The 26,620-nt window shown below is 53.3% G+C and overlaps 1 protein-coding gene across 1 annotated transcript in view; it reads right to left on the bottom strand.

Annotated features, from left to right (window-relative positions):
* Positions 1 to 22,657, bottom strand: part of TNFRSF8 (TNF receptor superfamily member 8) — a 71,574-nt gene extending 48,917 nt beyond the window's left edge. Inside the window, exons 1-2 of the mRNA XM_021095373.1 lie at positions 22,424 to 22,657; positions 3,200 to 3,286 (exon numbers count right to left, since the gene is read on the bottom strand). The gene's annotated coding sequence lies outside the window, so the exon portion shown is untranslated. The remainder of the gene's footprint in view (positions 1 to 3,199; positions 3,287 to 22,423) is intronic.

The raw sequence follows: 26,620 nt of genomic DNA, 5'->3' as shown, positions 1-26,620 counted from the left end.
GCTAGCATGGAACATGCTCCACCCATGATAATTGTTGCTGTTGTTGCAAAGCAGTGAGTGAGCTCCCCGTCACGGGGCGGGGGGTGTGTGTGAGCGGGATCAGCTGTCGAGGATGCTAAAAAGGCATTACAGGCCTGGGTGGGAGGAGGGATCTGATGACATCTCAACTTCTCAATCTCAAAGGTCTCCCCGTTTCCTTCCTCCGCCAACCTGCCCCATCAGCTGCGTGCTGATGGCAGGGGGCGGGCAAAATGTCAGAAATTTCCCCCCCACTCAGAGACAGAGGAAGGGGTTTTTGCGGGTTTTTCGTTTTTCCTCTGTTGCATGCCCGGAAGCACAGGGTCAATAAAACTCCAGCAAAAATGCCCCACCCACCACACCCACATGAGGTGCTCAGTCACCCCCCTGTCACTGGGCTTGGAGAGAGGACATGGGGGGAAGGGAGCCCCCTCTTGCCAAGTCACAGCGCTCGGTGGAGGGAGCCTCGGGCTGGCATCATTCTCTCTCTCTCTCTCTCTCTCTCTTGCCACCCACTTCCCCATCAAAGCCCCGTCAGGCTGGTGTCAAGGTTACTGGGGAGCTGGGGAGAAAGTGTCTGTCTCCTTGCGGCTGGGATTGTGGGTCCTACGGAAAGTCACAGAGCCCTGCAGGCCACACCACTCAGGAACCCTGACCACGGCTCGCCTGGGGAGATGTGATGTGTGAGCAGCCACATGGGGCTGGGCTGGTGAGGTTTGTGGAGGTGGTGGAGGAGGGCGTCAGGCACATACAAAGGCCCAGAACCCAATAGTACTCGGTACGTTCACAGGACATGGAGCACAGCAGTTCCCATAGAAAGGCCAAGGGAGAAAAGGCTGGAAGGGTGACAACGGACCTCACTATGAGAACGAGCAATAACCAATGGCTGGATGGATGCGGGCAGAAGAGTGGATGAGAGGGGGATGGGAAGAGGTGGGAGATGGATTGGGGATGGATGGGAGGATGGGGGGAGGGCGGGTGGCGGGGAGACAGTGCTACGGACTGAACGCTGTACCCCCAAATCCATGTGTTGAAGCTCTAACCACCGAATGTGACAGTATTTGGCAGCAGGACTTTTAGGAGTAATTAAGATTAAATGAGATCAGAAGGAGCGGGACCCTGATCTGACAGGCTCTCTGGCCTTACAAGAAGAGGAAGAGAGGAGTTCCCCTGCGGCACAGTGGGTTAAGGACCTGGCATTGTCACTGCGGCAGCTTGGGTTGCTGCTGTGGCGTGGACTCAATTCCTGGCCAGACCCCAAAAATTTAAAAAATAGAAAAGAAAAGAAGAGAAAAAGATCTTCCCCCCACCTTTTGCCATGAGAAAGTATCTGTCTGCAAGCCCAGAAGAGATTTCTCCCCAGAAATGAAACCAAACTCTGCTGGCACCTTGATCTTGGGTGTCCCAGCCTCCAGAATTTTGAGAAAATAAATGACTGTTGTTAAAGGTGCCCCCCAACCCCTCGCTCCAGTCTACAATATCGAGTTATGGCAGTGGGAGCTGACTGAGACAGATGGGTATGTGCACGGGCACGGGTGGCAGCAAGAATGGGAAGGGGGAGGGAGGGGGGAGGATGGGGAGGATGAGACAGGAGGAGGGAGGGAGGGAAGGATGGTTAGCGCGGGGGTAAAAAGACAGCTCGGGAGATGGGCAGGTACGTGGGGGGGGGCAGGTAGGTGGGGGGCCAGCCATTTAGGCACCGCAGAGTCCCAAGCAGTGAAAAAAGCATAGGCACCTGCCTGTTATACATCTGGAAACCCACCCTAAATCATAAAATAAAGGCGAGAAAGTCCAATCAAGTTTTACTTTTTTCCCCGCCAGCGATGTCTCACAATCATTTTTGGAAATAAAACATATCACATTCTTTCCCCGAATATTCCTCTCGGTCCTTCGGTGGCCTGAGCACGGCTGGGTCTGCCCTTGTGGTGGAGCAAAGAGGCTGCAGGTCTAGGAACAGATGGACCAGGGTTCCTGCCCAGCTCTGCTCACACACCCCTGGTGACCTGGTGCATCGTGGCCTGTCACCACCCTCTACTGGTCCCAAGACCCCAGCCACCTCCAGTGGCCTGCCATCCTCACAGTGACAGACAGTTATAATGGGTCCATAGATCCAGTGCCCCTGGCACCCTTTGCTGATATAATTAATGTCTTTTCTCCCTGGTGGGTCCCTGTTGCCGGAGGCCCGAGGCCACAGCTGGACTTTATCTCATGCCCCCCCAGCTAAGGCCACTGGATGTGCCTGGGGACTTTTGATAACACAGAGGATGGCAGTGCCCTACGACCTTGGGGCCCGGCCATCCACAAGGTGGGAGAACAGGCTTATCCCTGTTCTGGCAGGACATCCTGATGGAGCCCTTCGTCTACTCAGGGTCCCCATCCTGGCGCTGGGGGTGGGTGAGCCTTCCAGGAAGGGAGCCTGGGTGGGAGGCTGGTCCCAAGAGAGCTGTAGTCCCGGCTGCATGCGTTCCCAGGGCAGAAAAGACAAGGCCAGGTTAAGTGGCTCCACGGGTTAAGAACCCAGCATAGTGCCCATGAGGATGCAGGTTCGATCCCTGGCCTTGCTCAATGGATTAAGGATCCGGCATTGCCGTGAGCTGTGATGTAGGTCCCAGACACAGCTCAGATCCCACATTGCTGTGGTTGGGGTGTAGGCCAGCAGCTGCAGCTCCAATTTGACCCCTAGCCTGGGAACCTCCATATGTTGCAAATGCAGCCAGAAAAAAGAGAAAAAAAGAAAAAAGGTGAGGCCTGCAAAGGGCTCGTAGACCCAGAAATGAGAGGTAGTCGAGGGTGTTGACAGCCCAGACTCTGGGCTCTTGGAACCCTGGGTTCCAGCCCAAATCAGCGCCACCATTTCCCAGCTCGGGACCTTGGGTGAGTTGCTCCACCTTGCCCCAGCCCCAACAGCCTCATCTGCAAAACGGCAACGATAAAGGGTAACTGCGAGTATCCGAGAAGATGCTGCACGTGAAGGCCCAAGACTAGCACAGAAACACTGAGTCTTCAGTAAGGGGCAGGGGTTGATTAAAAACACAGACTCACAAAGGGATGGCCTTCAGACCCCTGTAACCACTGGCACGGATGAGGCTGGCTCCAGTCTTTCTCAAGTAGCAGGCTCCCCACGGTACTATAATGTGAGGACAATACCTGCCCCCCGCCCCACCCCCAGCACCCCACTCACCCAGGGCGCAGCGGCGGCAGCACACCCCGGCAGCCTTGTCATAGTAGCGGCTGGGTCCCCAGGACAGGGATCCCTGGGGGCTTGACCCTGTGGGGTGGAACACACAGGTGAGGTCAGGCAAGTCCCAAACCTTCCACCCTCCCTCCTATCCCTCAGGTCCCTTGACTTGCTGTCAAGGCCAGGCCTGCGGTGAAGTCAAAACAGAGGAGTTCCCGCTGCAGCACAGTGGGTTAAGAACCTGACCGCAGCATCTCAGGTGGCCGCGGAAGTGTGGGTTCGATCCCCAGCCCAGCACAGTGGGTTAAAGGACGTGGTGTTGCTACAGCTGTGGCTCAGATTCAACCCCTGGCATGGAACTTCCAGTTGCTACGGGGACAGCCCGTAGGGGCAGGGGTAGTGGCAACCCCAGCTTTTCATACCTCAGACCGAAAGCCCTGGAGCCACCCATGACCCGCTCCTCTAGCACTCATGTCCAACCCATCAGCAAATTCTCCCAGCCTCTTTGGATCAATATCCCTGCCTCCCCAACCTGGTCCCAGGCCCCAACCCCTCTCCCTGGAAATAATTCACTTGCCTCCTACTTGGGCCCCAGCATGGACCCAGCAACCCAAATCGCTGGTAAACTTGTTTGTTGAGGTCTAACAGTTACGCAGAAAAGCACGGAGATCTCAAGTGTATCCACACTGAATTTATACAGTGTGAATACATCTTGCCACCAGCAAGAGCCAGATCCAGAAGCAGCACACGACTACCCAGCCCCCTCCCTCCTGCCTCTTCCCACCTCTACCCACGAGAGACCCCCACTAACCTGACTTCTACACCACAGGTTCATTCTGTCTGCTTTTGAACTTTACATAGAGTCACACGTGCTGCCAGCTGACTTAACTCGGCATTCGATGCTACAAATCATCGGCATTGTTGCAAATAGCAACCATTCATTCAAGTTCACTGCTTTGCAGTATTTCATCCTATGACAATGAACAATTTCTGCTCTTGATGGACTTTGGGTCGTTTTGACTTTTTGACCATTATAAATAACCCCGCAAGGAACTGTGGTGCATATATGAACACATTTCTGCGGGGTATATACCTAGGAATGGAATTGCTGGGTCAGAAAACAACTGTAAGCTCGGCTTGGATTGATTCTTCATAGAGTTTTCTAAATTGTGCTAATGGACATTTCACTGCACCGTATATATTCCAGTTGCTCTGTACCTTGTCAACACTTAGTATTGTCAGGGTTTTCTTTAATGTTTTAAATTTTATTTATTTATTTATTTATTTATTTTTGGCCAAGCATGGCATGACTTGATGTGGGATTTCAGTTCCCAGACCAGGGTTTGAATTCAGGCCGTGAAAGAGCGGAGTCCTAACCACTGACCACCAGGGAGCTCCCAGTTTTTTAAATTTTAGCCATTTGGGTGAGTGTATAGCTCATTGTGTCTTTTACTTGAATTTTTCCCATAGGTGATAATGTTCAGTACTTTTTCACATGTTTATTAACCATTAGGATGTTCTCTCTTAAAGATAACTCCTCAGGTCTTTCACCTTTTTTTTGTTTTGTTTTGTTTTTTTTTGTCTTTTGTCTTTTGTCCTTTCAGGGCCACACCAGCAGCATATGGAGGTTCCCAGGCTAGGGGTCTAATCAGAGCTGTAGCCACTGGCCAACACCAGAGCCACAGCAACGTGGGATTCAAGGCCATGTCTGCAACCTACACCACAGCTCACAGCAATGCTGGATCCTTAACCCACTGAGCAAGACCATGGATCGAACCTGCAACCTCATGGTTCCTAGTCGGATTCCTTAACCACTGCGCCACGACGGGAACTCCCTTAGTTCCTTTTTTTGGGGGTCTCCCATGGCATGAGGAAGTTCCCAAGCCAGGGATCAAAGCCTTAACCCACTAGGCCACTAGGGAACTCCCAGAGTTCTTAGTTCTAATGAAGTGCAATTTATCAATCTTTTCTTTTATGGCTAATGTCCTTTTTAAGAAATATTTGCCCACACGATGCCTTTAGATATTTTCCCACACAGTCTTCCAGATGGCATCATGGAAACTTTCCTTTTCATTTTCACGCCTGGTGTGAGGTAGGGGTCAAGACACTCTTTTCTTTTTCTTTTTTTTTTTTTTTTTGTCTTTTTTGTCTTTTGTCTTTTGTTGTTGTTGTTGTTGTTGCTGTTGCTATTTCTTGGGCCGCTCCCGCGCCATATGGAGGTTCCCAGGCTAGGGGTTGAATCGGAGCTGTAGCCACCGGCCTACGCCAGAGCCACAGCAACGCGGGATCCGAGCCGCATCTGCAACCTACACCACAGCTCACGGCAACGCCGGATCGTCAACCCACTGAGCAAGGGCAGGGACCGAACCCGCAACCTCATGGTTCCTAGTCGGATTCGTTAACCACTGCGCCACGACGGGAACTCCAAGACACTCTTTTCTTGAATAGGCTTTTTTTTTTTTTTTTTTTTTGGCTGGGCCTGTGGCATTCACAAGTTCCCTAGCCAGGAATCAAACCACGCCATAGCAGTGACCTGAGCCACTGCAATGACAATGCCAGATACTTAACCCCCTGCACCAAAAGAGAACTCCGCAAGAGGCATCTTTACAAGCTCTCCCACATGTCCCCAGGTCTCCTTGAAAGCGAAGCCCCTTTATTAGAAGGGGTTCGTGAAAGGAGGGTTTCTGCTGAGTATGGGGGCGGAGCTTTGTCCTTCCTGGTGAATGAGAGGGGAGCATGAGGCACGTTTCTGGGAAGACCAACAGAAAGAGCTCCAGGAAGGGAGGGTGGGGGGAGGGAGGTGGAGAAGGAGGGAGCTGGGTCCCATCTCTGCATCCTCCGCATCCGAGATGATGCCTGGCAGACAGGAGGCAGCCGCTCATTGGATGAATGCGGCGGGGCTTTCTTGGTTTGGGGGAGAAAAGCAGAAGCCATCAACACGCCTGGCAGCCCCAGGGGATTCCCTAGGCTTCTCTCCCCTCAAGGGGACAGTGACAGTACTCAACGAATACTTCTGCCCTGGGCAGGGCGCAGCAAGGAGGCCAGCGGGGCTGGAGAGTAGACATGAGGCGTGTCAATTGCAGTCAGCTTTTTGTTGTTCGGGTGTTGCACACCCGAAGTGTCACCACGTAACCCTGACATCATCAATGTAACCTGACATTTGCAAACACCTGTCACATGGCACTCGTATGGCTCATGGACTCCAGAATCCGGAGCCTTGAGGGACTCTGTTTGCCCACTTGTGCCCAGCCCCACCACCACCTCATTCTTCTCAAGGAAACTGGAGGTTCTGGGGAGCCTCTCAAGGGGCAGGGACCTGTCAGGACACCCCGAGCTTTTTCCTCAACCTCAGCATCTTACCCTGTGAGCTTGGAAGCCTCTGGCTGGCGGGGGCTGCTGGGGGTTGAGGGTCCAGCCCTGCTGGGCCTGCTGAGTGTGGGGGAAATTCTGGGTCCTTGACCTGGGTTTTCCTCTCCCGGCCTCTGAGGGCGACACGGCCCTGCTCCCTCTCCTAGGGCAGGGGGTGGGGGGCAGGGGGAGCCCGGATGCCCACTCTTCACTTCCACCACCTCACCCTGGGTCAGTGAAGGGGTGGGAAGGGCAGGGAAGAGGGAACCCATGGTTTTGTATATCACCCCCCCCAAGCCACACATCACCTCCTTTGGGCCCCTCCAGCCCTGGAGGCCAAATCACCACCCACATTACAGAGGAAATATCCACCCAAGGTCACACAGCAACTAAGCATGGAGCAGAGATTTTGAGCTTCACTGTGTCTCCAGTTCTCGTCCCCCCTCTGGGCTTCAGGTTGCCCATCCTGAAAATAAAAAATGTGCTAAGAAGGACACCACGTCACATTGGTGGTCTTCCTACCAAAAGTCCATAATCTAAATCAAATCATGGGGAAACACCAGATAAACCCAAACTGAGGGACGTTCGACAAGACAAATGGCCTAAACTCTAAAAATGCCAAAGAGGGGGGTTCCCGTTGTGGTGCAGCGGAAACGAATCTGACTAGGAACCATGAGGTTGCGGATTCGATCCCTGGCCTCACTCAGCAGGTTAAGCCTCTGGTGTTGCCGTGAGCTGTGGTGTAGGTTGAATGGGCGGCTCGGATCCGGCGTTGCTGTGGATGTGGTGTAGGCTGGCAGCTACAGCTCTGATTGGACCCCCTAGCCTGGGAAACTCCATATGTTGCGGGTGGGTCTCTAAAAAGCAAAAAATAAAAAAATTTTTTAAATGCCAATGAGGAGTTCCCACTGTGGCTCAGTGGGTTAAGGACCCGATGTGGTCTCTGTGAGGATAAGACGTCGATCCCCGGCCTCGCTCAGGATCTAGCATTGCCGCAAGCCTCAGAGTAGGTTGCAAATGTGGCTGAGATCTGCTGTTGCTATGGCTGTGGCATAGGCCAGCAGCTGCAGCGCCAATTCAATCCCTAGCCCGGGAACTTCCACATGGCACAGGTGCAAGCCTAAAAAGAAAAAAAAGAAAAAAACAAAGCCAATGCATGAAAGACAAGGAAAAGCTGTGGAACATTCCAGAATAAAGGAGACCAAAGAGACAGGATAACAGAATGCAATATCTGGACTGGATCCTGAATTGGGGTAGGAAGGGGGATACTGCTGTAAAGGAGACTATTGAGATAACTGGTGACATTTGAACATGAGCTTTATACCTGATTTTGATCTACCAATGCTGGATGCCTGAAAACTTGTTACGTAAGAGATGTCCTTGCTGGAGAAGAAACATGCTGAGATATTTAGAGGTAAAAGATCAAAATGCCTGCAACTAACTAGCAGGTGGTTCAGCAAAAGAAAATAATAAGAAGACTGTGTATACATAGACATAAAGCAATGATACAAAAACACATGTGAAAATAATCGCACCTCCAGGGTTCTGAGAGCTCAGGAAGGAGAGGACCGCTTTTTTCAAACAAGGAATCTATGTAAATCCACGGTCTGCCACCAGGGGGCACTGCCTCCTTGCCCACCCCAGGGCTGTGGGATTTCAGCCAGGCCCCAGGGAGGGGAGAGTAGAGGACTTGGGGGCCCCTGTTCCCACGTGGGCTTATGGGAGGTAGGGGCTGCCCCCACCCCAGCCCCACGGAGGGGCTGATCTGGCTTCCCGCCCCGCCAGCTATTCGCAGAGGTGTATTTGGGGTCCAGGCTGGGGCACAGCTCAACCCCACTCTCAGCCTTCACCCCAGCTGTCTCCAGGCCCCTGTGGCTGTCCTTCTCTGGAAGAGACACTGGGGACTTTTTTGGCCTATGATGTCATGGCTTTACAAGCACCCAGAAAATGGGTCAGTGCAACACTCACAGGTGGTAGAAGGAGCAACAGCAGTGACTGACCCTAAGGGCCCTGTGTGACCTCATTACACAGAAATCTTCCTCGGGGAGGGGCGAGGCCTGCTCAGGAGCACACCTCGTGGTGATGTCAGGCTCTGAGTCCAGGTCAGCTGACTTGAGCACACCAGGACTGCATCAAGCACCTACTGCATCAAGCCAGAGAGCAGGGCACCAGAATGCCCTCCAGGGAGGGAGACAACCCCATCTTCCCAGAGTGTTCCCAGCCCATACGCTAGAGAGGACTGGAATCCGGACCCTGTGGTTTGACTTTGCAGCGCTGTCTGTGGTCCCCCAAGGCTGGCGCAGTCTCACGCCTCTGGGCTCAGCCCTCACCCCCAGCCCCATTCATGCCATCCCTCGGCCATCTCCCCATCTGCCCTGCTGCCTCCCAACCCCACCATCCCATCACCCACGACCCACTCACACGGCCCTTCACCCACAGCAGCGCCTGGCAAAGGCAGCAGCCGCCACCTCTGAATTGTTCTGGCCCCACCAAATTCCCACCAGCCAAAGGACCCAGACCCCTGATGCCCTCTCAGCTCCTGCTGCCCCTGCGGAGAGGGAAGAGACAGCTGGGCCATACTCTGATCCCGGCCTTGGAGGGAGGGGGGGTCAGAAAGGCGAGAGTGGGAGGGGGAAGCCCAAGGCCTGGGAGGGGGGCTTTTGGGTGGGGTTCCCCAGCAGGTTTGAGGCAGAGCGAGGTGTCCACAGGATGATGAGTTGTGTAACCAGGGGCCCGTGGCCCAGCCTTAGTAGCATCAACATAGAGAGTGGCCTGAAACCTTCCCATTTCTAGGCCTATTTTCAGGTTGGTTTGGTTTTCCCTACAAAACTGGTGAATTTCACTTTTAAAAACCCCCACCTGGTCACAGCTGCAGAGACTGAACACGAACCACACCTGCGGGAGCCGAGAGTTTAGAGCCGGGTCAAGGGGTGGGGGGTGGGCAGGTGTCAGCAAAATACCCAAAGGGACCAAAGCCGAGAGGTGCGCCCCCCCCCCGCCCCACCCCACGCCATGGGCTCCCCTCTTCTCTCACTCAGGGTGAGGCGCCTGAGCTGGCAGCGTTGGCACCAGTTGGGACCTTGCTGGAAATGCAGAAGCCCAGGCCTCACCCAGACCTATGGTCTGTCTCACTTTCCAGATGGGGAAAGTGAGGCCTGGGGAGGTTAAGAAATTTGCCTCAGGTCACAGGCCCAGGCAGGGCTGGAGGCAGGATTCAGCCTGAGCCAGGGGCCGGGGCTCTCACGCACCAGTCTCTGTGTCCCGAGTCTGGTCTAACCCCCGGCTCTACCCTCAAAGCCAGCGGTTCCTCCTCACCTCCCCGCCATCTGGCCTTGAGGATGGCCGTTCTGGGTCTCTCACACCCACCCCGACCCCACATCCCGCTCTCAGTGCAGACGCCAGAGCCACCTTTTCAAAACATAAGTCTGGTCTCCTCCCACCTCCACCCGATTGAAGATGAGGAGGTGGCTTCCGGCTCAACTATGCATCAAGCCCGAGGTTCTGACAGTGGCCCCAGTCACCCTGCCGGGCCAGCCCTGGCCCACCTGGCCTGTGCAATCCCAGGCGCCCCCTCCCATTCTCCCTCCCATCCACTCCCTCCCTCCCTCCAGCAGCTCGGCATATGCTGTTCCCCTGGTCCAGCACACCCCAACTCCTCCTCAGAGCTCACTCACCTGTGCCTCTGCCTCAGAGGCCCCCTGCCTGACCACCCCTGTCCAGGCCAGGTCTCAGCAGGTGTGGGCAGGGCCGCAGCCTTGCTGGAGGCTTTTGGGGAGAACCCATTTTCTCGTGATTCAAACTGAGGTCTGGGAGTTCCCTTGTGGCACAGCAGGTTAGGATCCAGCATTGTCACTGCAGTGGCTTTGGTTACTGCGGTGGCATGGGTTTGATCCCTGGCCTGGGAACTTCCACCTACCGTGGGCACAGCCAAAATAAAACAAAAAACTGAGGTCCTGCCTCTTTGCTGAGTCAACTAAGAGGGTTCCCAGCTTCTAGAGGCGGCTGCATTCCTTGGTTCATGGCCCCCTTCCCCCATCTGCAAGGTGCACAGTAGTGGCTCGAGTCCTTCTCCTCTCACATCTCCCTCTTCCTCGGTGTCATCTCTCTCCAATGCAGCCAGAAAAGTCTGCTTTTAAGGACTCATGTGAGGACACTGGGCCCTCCCAGATAATCCAGCCCAATCTCCCCACCTCAAGGTCCGTACCCTTAATCACATCCACAAAAGTCTCTTTGCCACATAAGGTGACATAGTCACAGGTGCCAGGAGACTTTTTAAAAATTTTTATTTTGTTTTTAGTAGAGGATAGTTGATTTACAGAGTTGCGTCAGGCTTTTTTTTTTAATGGCCACACCCATGGCATATGGAGGTTCCCAGGCCAGGGCTTAAATCCGAGCCACAGCTGTGACCTATGCCACAGCTGTAGCAACACCAGGTCCTTAACCCACTGCGTTAAGCTGGGAATCGAACCCAAACCTCTGCAGTGACCTGAGCTGCTGCAGTCAGATTCTTTTTTTTTTTTTTTTTTTGTATTTTTGCCATTTCTTGGCCCGTTCCTGCGGCATATGGAGGTTCCCAGGCTAGGTGTTGAATCAGAGGTGTAGCTGCCAGCCACAGCCACGGCCACGGCCACAGCAATGCAGCATTAGAGCCAAGTCTGCAACCTATACCACAACGCACAGCAGCACTGGATCCTTAATCCACTGAGCAAGGCTCAGTTTCCACTGAGCCACAATGGGAACTCCCAGGATGCAGACTGTGAAAGGACCATTATTCCACTGACCACAGCCCTGCTAGTAAAGTAACCACTAGGCTATTCTGCCAACAGGCTGGGCTTCATGGCCTCCTAGTCCTGGGGGACCTCAACTCCTCCCTCCATCCTGAGGGTTCACCTGAGCTCCAGACCAGGAGACCCCATGAAACTGAAGTCGTCTTCCTCCCAGACCATAAACACACCCTCAGGCTCACAGTCCCTGCCCTGGTCCTGGCCAGTCTGCCTCCCGGCCGTCACACCTGCCTGCAGGACCCAGTTCCTATGTGTGTTCCCCAGGGAGCCGAGGGGGAGCGTGTATGGCTCCGTGCAGCCCAGACCCATCGCTGGAGAGAAAAGCAAAGATGGTAGGCAAAGAAAGAGCCACAATGGAAGGAGCCAGGAGCCCCTGGGCAGGAAGAAGAGGTGAGCACCTTCTCGAGGGGAAGCTCATGAGAGTAGCACCATCCTTGCTGAGTATCTCCCAGGGTGGACCAAGACGAGAAGGGAGAGACCCTCCAAAGACGTCCATGTCCTAATCCCCAGAATCTGTGACTGTCGCCTTTCAAGAGGCGGATGGAATTACAGCTGCCAATCAGTGACCTTGGTCATAATCCTGGATTGTGGGGGGCGGGGCACAGTGTAATTACCAGGGTCCTTAAAATTGCAAGAGGGAGGCAGGAGAGTCAGAGTCAGAGAAGGAGACATGAGGATGATAGAAGCAGGGCCAGAGGGAGGCTATGCAGCTGGTGGGAAGATGGGGAAGGGGCCGTGAGCCAAGGGGTGCGGATGGTCTCTGGCAGCTGGAAAGACAAGGGAGCGGATTTTCCCCTGGAGCCCCTGGAGAGGAACACAGCCCTGCCCACTCCTTGATTCCAGCCCAGGGACACACATTTCAAATTTAGGAACTACAGAACTGAAAGATAATCATCTGTGTGCTTTTATTTTATTTTATTTTATTTCTGAGCTGCACCGGCAGCATGTGGAAATTCCAGGGCTAGAGATCAAACCTGCCCCACTAGGCCAGATCCTTCACCCATTGCACCACCAGGGAACTCCCTAATCTGTGATGTTTTAAGCCACTCATTTTATGGTAACAACAATCGCAATAAGAAACTAAAACAGAGCCGCTCCTGAGAAGACAAATAAACCTAAGTCACTTCCAACCACATAGTCACCGAAGGCCCAGCAGGAACCAGGCGCTGGGGGAGGTGCTGGGGGCGACAGAGAAGCCAACTCTCGACAGTGACACTTTGTGAAGACAATTCCCAGAACTGGCACACGGGAGACACCAAATAACAATCTCTGGAAAAACAACAACTGCTGTGTAGCACAGGGAACTCTATCCAATCTCCTGGGACAGACCCTGATGGAGAATATACCAAGACAGTGTATATATGTGCATGACTGGGTCGCTCTGCTATACAGCAGAAATTGGCACAATCTCGTAGATCAACTATACTTTAATGAAAACAAATTTTTTGAGGAGTTCCCGTCGTGGCTCAGTGGTTAACGAATCCGACTAGGAACCATGAGATTGCGGGTTCGATCCCTGGTCTTGCTCAGTGGGTTAAGGATCCGGCGTTGCCATGAGCAGTGGTGTAGGTTGCAGCCGCAGCTCGGATCCCACGTTGCTGTGGCTGTGGCGTAGTCCAGCGGCTACAGCTCTGATTAGACCCCTAGCCTGGGAACCTCCATATGCGGCAAGAGCAGCCCTAGAAAAGGAAAGAAAAAAAATTTAAAGAAAAACAACAAGAACAAAATAACAACCCATGAAATGAATGAAGGAGACCTTCACAAATGAGATCAGAGAAATATGTGAACACACCAAAAAGCAAAATAACATAAGTATCATGAGATAAGCAGAGACAAAGAAATTGGGGGATTCATGATGGCTTCTTGGAGGAGAGGCTCCATTTTTGGCGTGGTTTTGGGGAAGGATTCTTTTTTTTTTATTTTTTTCTTCCTTTCTTTCTTTCTTTTTTTTTTTTTTTTTTTTTTTTTTTTTGTCTTTTGAGGGACCCACGGCACAAGGAGGTTCCCAGGCTAGGGGTCGAATCAGAGCTGTTGCCGCCAGTCTACACCATAGCCACAACAATGCAGGATCCCAGCCATGTTTGCAACCTACACCACAGCTCATGGCAATGTCAGATCCTTAACCCATGGAGCAAGGCCAGGGATTGAACCCACGTCCTCATGGATACTAGTCAGGTTTGTAAACCCCTGAGCCACAATAGGAATTCCTGGGGAAAGATTCTTGCAGGGAGGGCATCCAGGCAGAAGGCTGTGCAGAGGCAAAGGTACCGAGGCAGGAAAGAATAGAGCTTTGAAGGCCAGAGGGTCCGCAGTGGACTCTCATTTCCCACACAGCGTTCCACCAAATGCTGGTTCTGCCAAATGTCAGCAGGTGACAAGCAAAACAAAAAACCAAAACACAAAGAATCACTGGATTCTATTTGAGAGGCTTCTCAGAGATTTTCATGTGCTTACTTGTTCCCTGATTCTCCAAAGAAAGGTTCGGGGTGGGAGGTGGGTACAGGGAGACAAACTCTTTCCCAAACTTGGTTGGCTACAGAACCCTTTCCTCCTGGAACTACTATTCTCCAGAGGTGACTTTGGGCAATGTCGCTTGTGGCAATAGGGAGCCACTAAAGGTTGTGGAGCAGCTAATACGAGAGGAGATGGACGGCATGGAGGTGAGTAACATTACAAGGTCTGGCCTCGAGTCCAAATTCTGCAACTGCTTCCCCCTCACTTCCCTCTGATGCCCCTCCTGCCCCAGAGAAACCCCAGACGGGGGAGATTATAGTCTTTCTGAAAGTTCTGGGGCTACAGAGTGTCCCAGGGAACACCCAGCCATACCTCCCACGTGGTAAAATCCACCCCAGCCCTAGAGTGGCAGACCCAGCAGCACCAGCCACCCAGGGACAGCAGCAGCACCAAGGACGATTTGGTGGCATTAAAGAATAAGTGGTCCTCGGGCTTTCCGGCCCCTCTTGGAGGTGCCCGGGCTGCCCAGAGTCACCCCACCTGCCTAGACCGTGACCATCTCCATCACCGTCCCCTCCTCCCAGGCTGCATGTGGCGGAGGCCGGGCCCAGCCCCCCCAGGCTGTTTGGGCAGAGAGAACTCTTGGCTCCCTGTCCTGACTCAGAAGCAGAGGGAGCACGTATCCCGGCTGGGAAGGTGAAGGTTTGGTTTAGGGGTTTCAGGCCATTTCAGGAGCCCTGGGTTGCCCGCAGCAGATGTGAAATGAATTAGTGACGATACCTCCAGAAGCGCTCCGCCCCCCCGAGGGTCCAGAGCCCCCTCGTGAAACCTGACAAGGGAGCTTCTAGAGCAAGCCCTGGACCCACCCCTCTCGGATGTGCTGTTTGATTCATGTCAGGGAGGACCTTGGCACCATGGTGCAGAGTCTGTTGCCCCAAAGTCTGCAGCCCAGTTCCCTCCCAAAGCCTTTCCCCTCCCACCCAGCCGGAGGGGAGGGCAGGACCCCAGGCTGCACAGAACTGATCACACTCCCCTCTGTGTCCCAGGTCCCACGTCGCCTCCCTCGAGGGCAGGGACTGTAACTCGTTCACCTGCATCCAGAATCCACAATGCCTAGCATACCACAGGCACTTAATAATGGCTTACCTTTACACAGCCCTTACCACTTGCCAGAAGCTAGTCTCAGCACTTTCATCTGTTATCACATGTAATCCTTTCCATAGCCCTACAAGGTAGCCACTATGACCACACCCATTCTATGGATGGGGAAACTGAGACCCAGAGAAATGACTTAACCCGCCCAGGAGCACCATATGGTAAGTGTCAGAAGCAGGGTATGAACTTGTCAGGCTGACACTTAACCATAAGGTCTCCCAAAAATAGACTTGATGGGGGGGCACGGTGGGTGAAAGAGGTGAAAGGGATTAAAAGGCACAAAGTTCCAGTTTTAAAATTAATAAGTCACATGGATGTGGTGTACAGCTTGGGGACCACATTGTCAATAACACTGTACCCTGTGGGCGGACAGATGGTCACTGCACACATCTTGGCGATCAGATCATACTTCGTGTAAACATCAAATCACTATGTTGATACCTGAAACTAATCTCATGCTGTTGTCAGCTCTGCTTCAATTTATTTATTTACTTTTCTTGAAGTATAGTTGATTTACAAGGTTGTGCCAATTTCTGCTGTACAGCAACGTGACCCAGTCGTACAGATATATACATTCTGTTTCTCATGTTACCTTCCATCATGTTCTATCCCAAGAGATTGGATATAATTCCCTGTGCCATACAGTAGGAACTATACTTCCATTTTATTTATTTATTTATTTATTGTCTTTTTTTTTTTTTTTCAGGGCCACACCTTTGGCATTTGGAAGTTCCCAGGCTAGGGGTGAATCGGAGCTGTAGCTGCCAGCTGGCCGACGTCACAGCCACAGCAACGACAGATCCGAGCCGCGTCTGCAACCTACACCACAGCTCACAGCAATGCCAAATCCTTAACCCAGGAAGCGAGGCCAGGGATCAAACCCGAGTCCTCATGGATAGCAGTCAGATTCGCTGCCACTCCTATACTTCGATTTTAAAAAAGATTTTTAAAAAGATGACAAAGACAATGGGCTGTGGTGTAGGTTGCAGACATGGCTCGGATCTGGCGTTTCTGTGGCTCTGGCGCAGGCTGGCAGCTACAGCTCCGATTTGACCCCTAGCCTGGGAACCTCCATGTGCCTCAGGACAAAAAAGGACAAAAGATAAATAAAATAAAATAGAATAAAATGTAACCAGGACAAATGGAAGCTCCTCACTTTGGTTTGAAAGGCATCAACAGGGTAGTGTGGTGACTCCGCCCGCAAAGATGTGGGGAATCGGCCCACATCCGAAGAAGCAAAGTGGGCCTGATGCTCCTCGGCCCCAGCCCAGGCAGCACTGGCACCTGAGCCCCTCATCCGGGGCCCAAGGTCTACAGAGACCCCCGACTCCTATACTCAGCGCCCCCTTGACACCCAGACGTGAGAGAAACACAACTGTGCTTTTCTCCAAAACCCCGTTCTGTCCCATGCCCAGTTCTCCTACTTCCATAAATGCCACCACCATTCAACCGCACCCATCCATCCACAGGTCCTATTGAGTCTCGCGCCAAAGCACATTTCTGTCCCCGTGTCTCCACTCACCAGCACCCCCCCAGCCGCAACAACAGCGGGGCCTCCTGCCCCCTCCCCCAGCAGACAGAAAGACCTGTTAAACGTGTGTGGTGTCACTCCCCCCGCAAAACGCCCCAGCCACCCACCGCAGTCCACAGAGGTCCGTGTTATTTCCACGCCCCCATCACAGCTCCCTGGCGCGCTGGCCTCCTTCCTGTTCCTCCAGCTCTCACTCCTGGGTCTGCGCCCACCTCCCAGGGAGAGGTGGTTCCTGCTTTCCTCGCCTAGGGCAGCCGCCCCTGCTCACACTGAACACTGGGCCTCGCCACTGCAGGAAGCGCCATCCGTTCACTGCCTGTCTGTTGACCTGGCAGCAGGTCAGATTTATGAGAGCGAGACCTGTCATGCTGGCCTGGATGCACCTGCAGCATCCAGAACAGTCCTGGCACACAGGAGGTGCTTGATCAACATTTGTGGAATGGAGGAATTGGTGAGCGCAGGCTTGGCACCCATGCCACGTAAGGAATCCGTGTTGGGGGCCCTGGGTGCTGTGACCAACGAGGACATCTCAGGGCCCAGGGTCACTGTCTTCATCACATTAGGAGGAATTTCTAAGGAAGATGAAGACATCTGGCTTACGTAGCTCTAGCTTCCAGAACCAGGACCGATGGGTAGAAGCTTCGAGGAGCTAGATTGCAGCCCATCATAAAGACCTTCTCGATGTCAGAGTAACCCAGGGCAGTAAGAGCTGCCTGGGGCACGGGGGGGGGGGCAGAGGCCTATAAGCAGAGGCTACCGTTACCAGAGCAACCAGGGACTAAAGCCCTGGAGCCACGCCTGGCAGAGAGCAGCTGCTCCCTTCAGATCCATCTGCAGCAGCATGGATGTTATCAGGTTAGAGAGTCTCATCCTAAGTGAAATAAGTCACAAAGAGAAAGACAAATACCATATGAGATCACTTATATGTGGAATCTAAAATATCGCACTAATGAAGCTACCTCCAAAACAGAGACAGACTCACAGTCATAGACAGCAGACTTATGGTTGCCAGAGGGCAGGGGGGAGGAAGGGGAGTTTGGGGTTAGTAGATGCAAACTATTCCATGTAGACCGGATAAGCAATGAGGTCCTACTGTGCAGCACAGGGAACAATGTCCAGTCTCCTGGAATAGACCAGGATGAAAAAGAATATAAAAAAGAGGAGTTCCCGTCGTGGCGCAGTGGTTAACGAATCCGACTAGGAACCATGAGGTTGCGGGTTCGGTTCCTGCCCTTGCTCAGTGGGTTAACGATCCGGCGTTGCCGTGAGCTGTGGTGTAGGTGGCAGACACGCCTTGGATCCCACGTTGCTGTGGCTCTGGCGTAGGCTGGTGACTACAGCTCTGATTCGACCCCTAGCCTGGGAACCTCCATATGCCGTGGGAGCGGCTCAAGAAATGGCAAAAAGACAAAAAAAAAAAAAAAAAAAAGAATATAAAAAAGAATGTGTCTATATATGTTTGACTGAGTCACTCCACTGTGCAGCAGAAATTGGCACAACTTTGTCAACCTACTGTAATTTTTTTTAATGTTGTAATTTTGAAAAAGATTTTTCTGAATGAATGAATACTTGGATGAATGGACCCAAAGAGTCAGCATGCAGTGAGTAACGGAACGGACTGGCATATTAAAAGTGCCTCCCTGGAGTTCCCGTCGTGACGCAGTGGTTAACGAATCTGACTAGGAACCATGAGGTTGCTGGTTCGATCCCTGGCCTTGCTCAGTGGGTTAAGGATCCTGCGTTGCTGTGAGCTGTGGTGTAGGTTGCAGACGCGCCTTGGATCCCACATGGCTGTGGCTGTGGCATAGGCCTGTGGCTACAGCTCTGATTAGACCCCTAACCTGGGAACCTCCATATGCCATGGGAGCAGCCCTAGAAAAAGGCAAAAAGACAAAAAAAAAAAAAAAAAAAAAAAGTGCCTCCCTACCAGCAAGGCCACGGAGGATGCCCAGTGGTTTTCAACCCTAGGCAGCAAAGATTCTGGAATGAAGTCTTTCCACCATCACCCCAAGGGCTCCTGCAGGAGGGGGAAGAGGAAGCAAAGCTGAGAACCAGCGTTGCCGGGAGCTGCCTTTTTGGACAGTCTGTCTATCGGGTCTGGGGCTCTGGTCCTGCACTGCCCCTGACCAGCCTGGGGTCTGTGGGCCTGACCCGCCCCCCTCACACTGAGCTTTTGCATGCCCATCTGGAAAATGGGGACCAGGACCCAGCTAAGCCACCCCCAGGGTCAGTGCACCACGGGCCCCACCAGGCCACACGGGGTGCAGGCTGGACTAAATGAACCCTCTGTGCCAAGGACCCCCAGACCTCCTGGGGCTCCCCAGACCCCCTCCGCTGCATGTTCCTTCTAATGATGTTTCTTGAGGTGAAGGGAAGGTGGGGGAAGGTGTGTACGAGCCTAAGGATGAATCACAATCAACTCAAGAACAAGTCTAGGTCAGATCTGAGTGGGAGCAGCAGCAGCAGAAACTTACAGTAAATGCTGCGCTTCTCCCAGCACTGACGGCTCTCAGGCTGAGTAATGCTCCCCTAGGGGTCCCCCGATGCCCCGGCCCCTCTCTGAGGAAGGGGAGGCCTCGCACCCAGTCACTACCACTTTCCACCTCCTCATCTCAGGGGCCCTGACCGCTCATTCTGGTCTCAGGCAGGAGGGGGCAGCCCTTTTCCAAGACAAAACCGAAAGCCTCTGCCACCCTCCGGCCAGCACATCCCAGGTCCATGTCCACCCACCTCCACTCAATGGGGTCACGCGCTAGACCCCAGGAGAGGAGCAACACAGGCCTGAGACCCTTCCTCGGCGGGATGGCCCACTGACTGCAGGCAGAGGTCCACAGCTGGCAGGAGGCAAATGGAGCTGGAATGGGGGCTGCAGCTGTGGGGGAGGCTTGTGGAGCCTCAGCACTGGCCTGGAGGATGATGGGGGGGTGGCTTGGGACCTCCCTGCCCCAGCCCCTCCACCCAGGGCGCCTGGATAAAAGGATGGAGAAGTGGGGTGGGGGAGGGGTGCAGTCAGGGGGTGAATTCCCACGGGACTTGCATCAGCACAGTCCTGGGTCACATTACAAAACCACTCTTGGGGAGATGGTCAGATGATGAGGCATCGTCAGAGGCTAAACCTCTTCCTCAGAAGGTGACACACAGCAAGAAAGCATTCCTGCCGCAGGGAGCTGACCACAAAATGATGGAGTCCTGTCACATCATGGGGCGAAGAGAAAAAGATTGAAAATTCCAGCCCTGACTTGGGGGGGGGTTAGGTTTTTCTTTTTTTTTTTTTCTTTTTTCTTTTTTTTTTGCTATTTCTTGGGCTGCTCCCGTGGCATATGGAGGTTCCCAGGCTAGGGGTCAAATCGGAGCTGTAGCCACTGGCCTACGCCAGAGCCACAGCAACGCAGGATCCGAGCCGCGTCTGCAACCTACACCAGAGATCACGGCAACACTGGATCCTTAACCCACTGAGCAAGGGCAGGGACCGAACCTGTAACCTCATGGTTCCTAGTTGGATTCGTTAACCACTGCGCCATGATGGGAACTCCAGGTTTTTCTTCTTAACAACGAACTTCCCCAGTTTTTACTGGGACGAGAGACGCAGAGGGAGGCTTGAAGGCTGGGTTGGGGGTGAGGGGGTTACTGAGCTGGGCAGGCAGCCTTCCCCCACTGGCACCCTGATTCCTGCCCAGACGTGACCATGAGGGACTAAGGGATGCTCAGCTCCTCCAATAGGCAGGAAATGCAAATGAACCCAACAAGGACGTGGCCCTCTCCACCGGTCACGTTGACAAAAATAAAAACTCCGATAAGATCAAAAGTCGGTTGGGATGTGGGGAAGTTGGCTACTCTTACTCTCTTCAAAGTGTCTCGTCGCCCTGGGAGCAATTCAGGGGCATCGTTGCATCTGAATGCAGGTTCACCCCGCACCTCACCTCGATAGATATGCTTTTCTCAGCATCTTCTCTGGGAAAGAAGCACAGGCACTCCCAAGGCAGCCCTGCAGGATGTACGGTGTTAAGAGCAAACAAACAAGCAAGCAAGCAACAAGCAATGGTCGGAACCTTACCACCCACCCGCCAGGGACACAGATGAATGGACTATGGAGCCCCCTGTTTGGGAGAATACTAGACAGCGTTTTAAAAGTTGCGTCTGTAAGGATCCACGTGGAACGCTTTCCAAGACACGCCATAGACACTGCAAAAGCCAAGCAAAGAAAGAACCCTATGTTCCATTTGGTGCAGTAGAGCAAAAACCCTATATATCTTTTTCCAAATGGACATGAATATGGGCATGCATTTATAAAGGTCTGCAGAGGAAACACCACAGCAATAATGGTGGCTGCATCTTCGAAGGAATCAGGATAAGGAGATGCCCGAAGACTTGGCTTTATCTGTGGTGTTTCTTTTTTTTTTTTCTTTTTCTTTTTTTTTTTTTTTTTTTTTTGCATCAAGGATATATTCATCTATTCCTTGTATCATTAAATACTTTTTTTTTAATTTAAAGAGCAGTTTCTCTGCAGAAAGGAAGCACATGAGCTCCAGCCACCAAACACTAGCTAACCACCCCCCCACCCCCAGCCCCTCTCTCAGTCCTCTATCCCCCTCTAGCACCCCTAACTCTCCCCCCAGGTCATCAGTCTTCAGCTGAGGGCTTGGAGGGCTGGGAGGTTCTCGAGCCAGGGCCTCTGTCCTATCAGCTGCCCCCCTCTGCCCTCTGCTGTGTGGGGGGGAGGTGTCTCCCACCGTCCCACTGAAGGCAGAAGAGGGGCAGCTGCTTGCTCTCCTTGCCACCTATTTTCTTTCCCCTTCGGCCTGATGCCCACTCCACTTCCCTCCTCCCCTGCCTTCAGGTAGGGTGAATGGGACTAAACGCCATGAGGTGGGCCTGCTCCTCCCGTCACGGACTGCAGTTGTTCCCACCTTTGCCCTCTGGACCCGGATACAGCAGGCACCCAGTCATGCCTACTGTTTTGTTTGGTTTTCTTTTCTTTTTACAGCTGCACCCTCAGCATATGGAAGTTCCAGGCTAGGGGTTGAATTGGAGCTGCAGCTGCCGGCCTTCGCCTCAGCCACAGCAATGCAGGATCCGAACCGCACCTGCGCCCTACACCTCAGCTCACGGCAACGCCAGATCCTTAACCCTCTGAGCGAGGCCAGGGATCGAACCTGCATCCTCATGGATACTAGGTGGGTTCGTTGCCACTGAGCCACAATGCGAACTCCCAACACCTTACTGTGTTCCGTGCAGGGGTCCACCAGGGCCTCTGTCTCCTCTTCAGACCCTGCACTCAGCACTTGGGCAGCTGACCCCTTCCGATTAAACTGAGATCACCCTCATCCCGAGCCTAGCTCAGTACTGGCCTGAAGCAGGCCCCAGACTCGGTTCCGGGGCTTCCCACAAGACATGTCAACCCCACCGCTGCCCGTTATCCGGGCGGACACCCACCACGTGCTCCAAGGCCGGAAACCTTTGACAGAGACGGTGAAGCTAAATGGTACCACCACCCCACTCCGCACCCACACCCCACTCTCCCTCCCTGCCCACTAGATCTTAAGAGAGCCTGAACATCAACTTCTTCCAGCCAAAGGAGACCCCACCTTTCTTGCCCAGACCCCTGGTGTCCTCACCTGATCTACCCAAGGCCCTGGCCCACACAAACAGCTTATCTCCTGTGAGCAGTCAGCTGCGGTCATTTTATACTGAATGAAAGATCCTTCCAGTACCCTGCGAGGGCGGGGGAAGGTGCCACCAGCCGGTTAGGCAACTCCCACCTACGAATACTCGCACATTCCCTTCCCCCACCCCCGCACCCCACCCCACCCCACCCCCGGTGTTGGGCAGGGAACGAGGCATGAAGCGTCCCTGTCCTCCCTCCACCACCCCCTCCTTTCCGGGGCTCAGAGCAGCGGTGGCAAGAAGGGGGCTTGGGCCCCCCGGCGCCTCTCCCGGCTCCTCGCACCCCCTTACCTGCGGGAAGGCTCCGAGCGCCCCCAGGAGCAACAGTCCCAGCACCAAACGGAGGGCGCACATCCCGGGCAGGGGCGGGGAGGAGGGGGGGCGGGCTCCCCACCCGCGCCCACCTGCGCAGCCTGGGAAGGGCGCTGCGCCCACGTGCGGGGCCAGCGGCGGGAGCCGGCAAGCGTGGGAAGACCCACCGCGCCGCCAGGCCTGGGCCCGCGCACCTCGCAGGCGCCCAACTGCGCGCTGTGAAGTCACTTCAAAAGTGGACGCTCCTGCTCCGAAGGTTCAGCCTTAACCCTTCCCTTCCACCACCACCCGAGGCGCACTAGGTACCCCAGACTGCTTCCAGGAACGCAGCTACTAGCGGTCAAGACCAAAAGGGAGCGAACACGTGCAGAGATGACTCAGGAAAGCCACACTCTACTCTTGCTATTTGAATGGCCCGCCCCGGATTTGGCAGAATCCTGCTCCGGGGGTGGGGGTGTTGCTCAGCCCAGCTGGGCTGAGGGGCGGGGAGAGCAGCTCCCGCCCCTGGGTGGGAAGGGGGGTGACGCATAGGGGAGTGGAAGGCTCCAGTGGGTCACAGCAGTGCCACATCAAACTGACCAAGGGCGAGACCCAAGTAGGTTCCCTGCTCCTGATACTCTCATCCACCCAGACCTTCTCTCCTGACCTGGAGATTCTTGGGGAGGGACTGCCGGAGTCAAGAACGCCGCCATCCACCCTTCACCCCCACTTAGCAATATCTGCTGTAAAATGAATCAGAGACTCAGAGAACGCTGCCATCCACCCTTCACCCCCACTTAGCAATATCTGCTGTAAAATGAATCAATAGATGGATGATTGATAGATGGATGGGTGGGAGGGTGGATGGATGGATGGGTGGCCATGTGGATAGACTGACTATTGGATGGACTGATGGAGAGAAGAATAGACATTTGGTCATCAATCCACGGGTGTCTCCCTACCCACTGAGCGTTTTCCGCCTAGAAAAGGACCCTAGCCCACTTTCCTGAAAGAAAGAAAATGTACAAGCCTCATTTGAATTGGGGTCTCATTTGCAACAGAAGAGTTTTCCCTTCCAGGGCTTCTCTATCCCACGGGTCCTTTGCTCCTTTCATTCTCCATTCCATACGTATCGTTGGTTCATCCACTGGGTAGGCAGCAGGTCAAGGGTTCATTTGCTTGTCCTGTGTCTGTTTTTTTCTTGGACGTGGAAACCAAAGCTCAGAAACAGGTAGCCATTCCTAGGTGCTCTGATTAAAGATGGTCTGATTAAAGGTGAGAGTTCCCTTCATGGCTCAGCAGTTAACGAACCCAACGAGGATCCATGAGGATGCGGCTTTGATCCCTGGCCTGGCTCAGTGGGTTAAGGATCCAGCGTTGCCATGAGTTGTGGTGTAGGTCGCAGACGCAGCTCAGATCCCATGTTGCCATGGCTGTGGCGTCGGCAGGCAGCTACGGCTCCGATTCAGCCCCTAACCTGGGAACCTCCATACGGCGCAGGTGTGGCCCGAAAAAGCAAAAAATAAAAATAAAAAAATTTTTAAAAGATTGTCAATTGTTTTCTCTGAGCCCAGAATGGCCCAAGGACGCTTGGTTTCTGCACCTGCAAGGTGTAAGGCTCCCATCTTCCAGAAATACCTCCATCTCCTTGGCCCATTGGCAGTCATCTCCCATCAGGACCCTCCCAATAGAGTCTCCACGACCCTCCTTGAACTCCTGGATTCCACTTAGAAAGATGCCTGTGTCGTGCACGCTCCCTGGAAACCCAGTTCTGGGCTCTCCCTGGGTGCTCCAGGCCCAGCGTACTGGGATGCTAGAGATGAGACTGTGTTAGACGAGGAAGCAAGCAATGATGGAATTGACCCCCAAGAGGTCCACAGAACCAGGCAGGGGCAGGAACGATCTCAGATCCCCGCTTCCCAGTCCTGAGCTCACTACAGTGGAAGAGCTGCTGCTCTGGATAAACAAACAAGTTCCCGTCATGGCACAGCGGAAACGAATCTAACTAGGAACCATGAGGTTGCGGGTTCGATCCTTGGCCTCACTCAGTGGATTAAGGATCCAGTGTTGCCGTGAGCTGTGGTGTAGGTCACAGATGCAGCTCGGATCTGGCGTTGCTGTGGCTGTGGCGTAGGCCGGCAACTATAGCTCCGATTCGACCCCTAGCCTGGGAACCTCCATGTGCACAGTGCAGCCCTCAAAAAGACAAAAAAGACAACACACACACACACACACACACACACGCACACACACACACAACCAGACAACAACATCAAAACAGCTGACACAAGGGGAAATACAAATTAACATTAATTACAAGCTTGAAAATCCCACCTTTCTAGCAACTGAAGAGATGCAAATTAAAGCAAACTTTGATACCTTTTTAGATGTATTAAGTCATCGGGTTTTTTTTTTTTCTCTTTATAAAAACAACTTTGGTAAAATCCAACCCTAAAGTTCTGGTGAAACCAGAATACCCATTCATACTCTGCTGGTAAATGTTACAATCCTTTTCAGAAAGCAACATGGCAATTCTCAGCAAAAGCCCCCCGCTTCCCTCCCCCAAAATAGTTTACAACTTGTGGCTCTGTAATTTCATCCTGGTAAGAAAAACTAAAGAAACAGTTTAACAGGAAAAAGAAAACAGAAAACCCTAAACATAGTCATCCTTCTTAAAACATTACTTATAAATTTTGGAAATATCCTAATATTCACAGCAAAGAATGGTTAAGGAAATTGTGGTACATCCATTTAATGGAATACTACACATCCATCAAAAAAAGATAACTATAGGGATGCAGTGGGCATCTGTCTCTTCCTCCTGTCCTTCCCCTCTTTGGGCAGAAAGGGACTCTTCACCGAACCTCTTCTGCAGCAGTCCTCAGCACCTGGCAGGTTAGATCATTTACTTGTTTTAATAATAGTAGCTACCTTTTGAGTGCTTACTTTGTGCTAGGAGTTTTCAGGCATTCCTTGAATCCTCAATGAAACCCCATGAAAAAGTTCCAATTTTTGTGCCCAATATGCAGGTGAAGAACTGAGACACAAGGGCAGGGAATCCACGAGGCTAGAGTTTTCCAGAGCCAGTGGAAAACTCCTCACTTGGTCCAACTCCTCCAGCTTCACTTGTACTGCTCCCCTCCCCCACACTCCAAACACCCACAGCCACGCTGCCCCCCCTCCACTCCTTTGAACCTCTGTTCCCCAATGGGAGCACACCTCCGACTCCTGTTTATCTTCAGAACCTGCTCCAATGCCACCTCCTCTTTGTTGCTTTCCTGGCACTGTTCTTGTCCCTTCCCCCCACCCCCTGGCCATCTTCCCAGGCAGAAAGGCGGTTTCTGTCGTTTTTTGGTACCTCAATTCTAGAATTGATCTCACTGTGTCATGTTTGTAATGACTGATTCATGTATCCACCTGCCCCAGGAAACTGTGAGCTCCTGGAGAGCCAGGATGTCCCAGGGACCCTGTGCATGGCCCAGGGCTGTGAGTCAATGACCCACCAGCCCAGAGAAGGGGGCATGCTGTGGCCATGGAACAGGCTGGTTCCCAGGGTGGGGGCAAGGGATCCAGCCTCTCCTGGAGAAGTTGCGGCAACCTAGGAAAATGGCAGTTCAGAGGGACTCAGACAAGCAGGCATGGGACAGAGCTGACTCCAAGCCTTCGGCAGGTTTCAGGTGGTTCGTGAACCCCTGAACGCGTGTGAAAGTGCTTTGAAGAGATGGAGGGGAAGTCCCGAGGCGCCCGGCGAGGCACAGCAGCGGGTCCTGTTGTGGGATTGATGGGGGCCCCAGCAGAGCGAGCTGTGGAAGCCAAGCCCCCCAGGCCTGCAGGAGGCAGGATGCCTGGGCCATCTCAGCTCAGTTGAAAGGGGTGGAGGGCAGGTGCAGCAGGAAGCTCTCCGAAGGGGACCAGGAACCTGTGTCACCAAAGGGATGCTGAACCATATATAAGGTTCCGACTCGGTTCAGGAAATGCAGGGACTTCCCCAACAGCTGGGAACCCCAGCCCCAAATGGCCCCAAAATACCCTCAGCAGATAAAAGGATTCTTTGTGCCGCAGGTAGCAGCAGGCAGGTAGGAGGCTGGAAACTGGGGGGAAATGCCTGGACTTTTCTTCTCTGATCAAAATCGGTACTTTACAGAATTCCAATTGTGGCTCAGTGGGTTAAGAACCCGACTAGCAACCATAAAGACG

Source organism: Sus scrofa, chromosome 6, assembly GCF_000003025.6.
Source record: "Sus scrofa isolate TJ Tabasco breed Duroc chromosome 6, Sscrofa11.1, whole genome shotgun sequence".
NCBI lineage: Eukaryota > Metazoa > Chordata > Mammalia > Artiodactyla > Suidae > Sus > Sus scrofa.
This window is presented reverse-complemented; position numbering and strand designations above follow the sequence as displayed.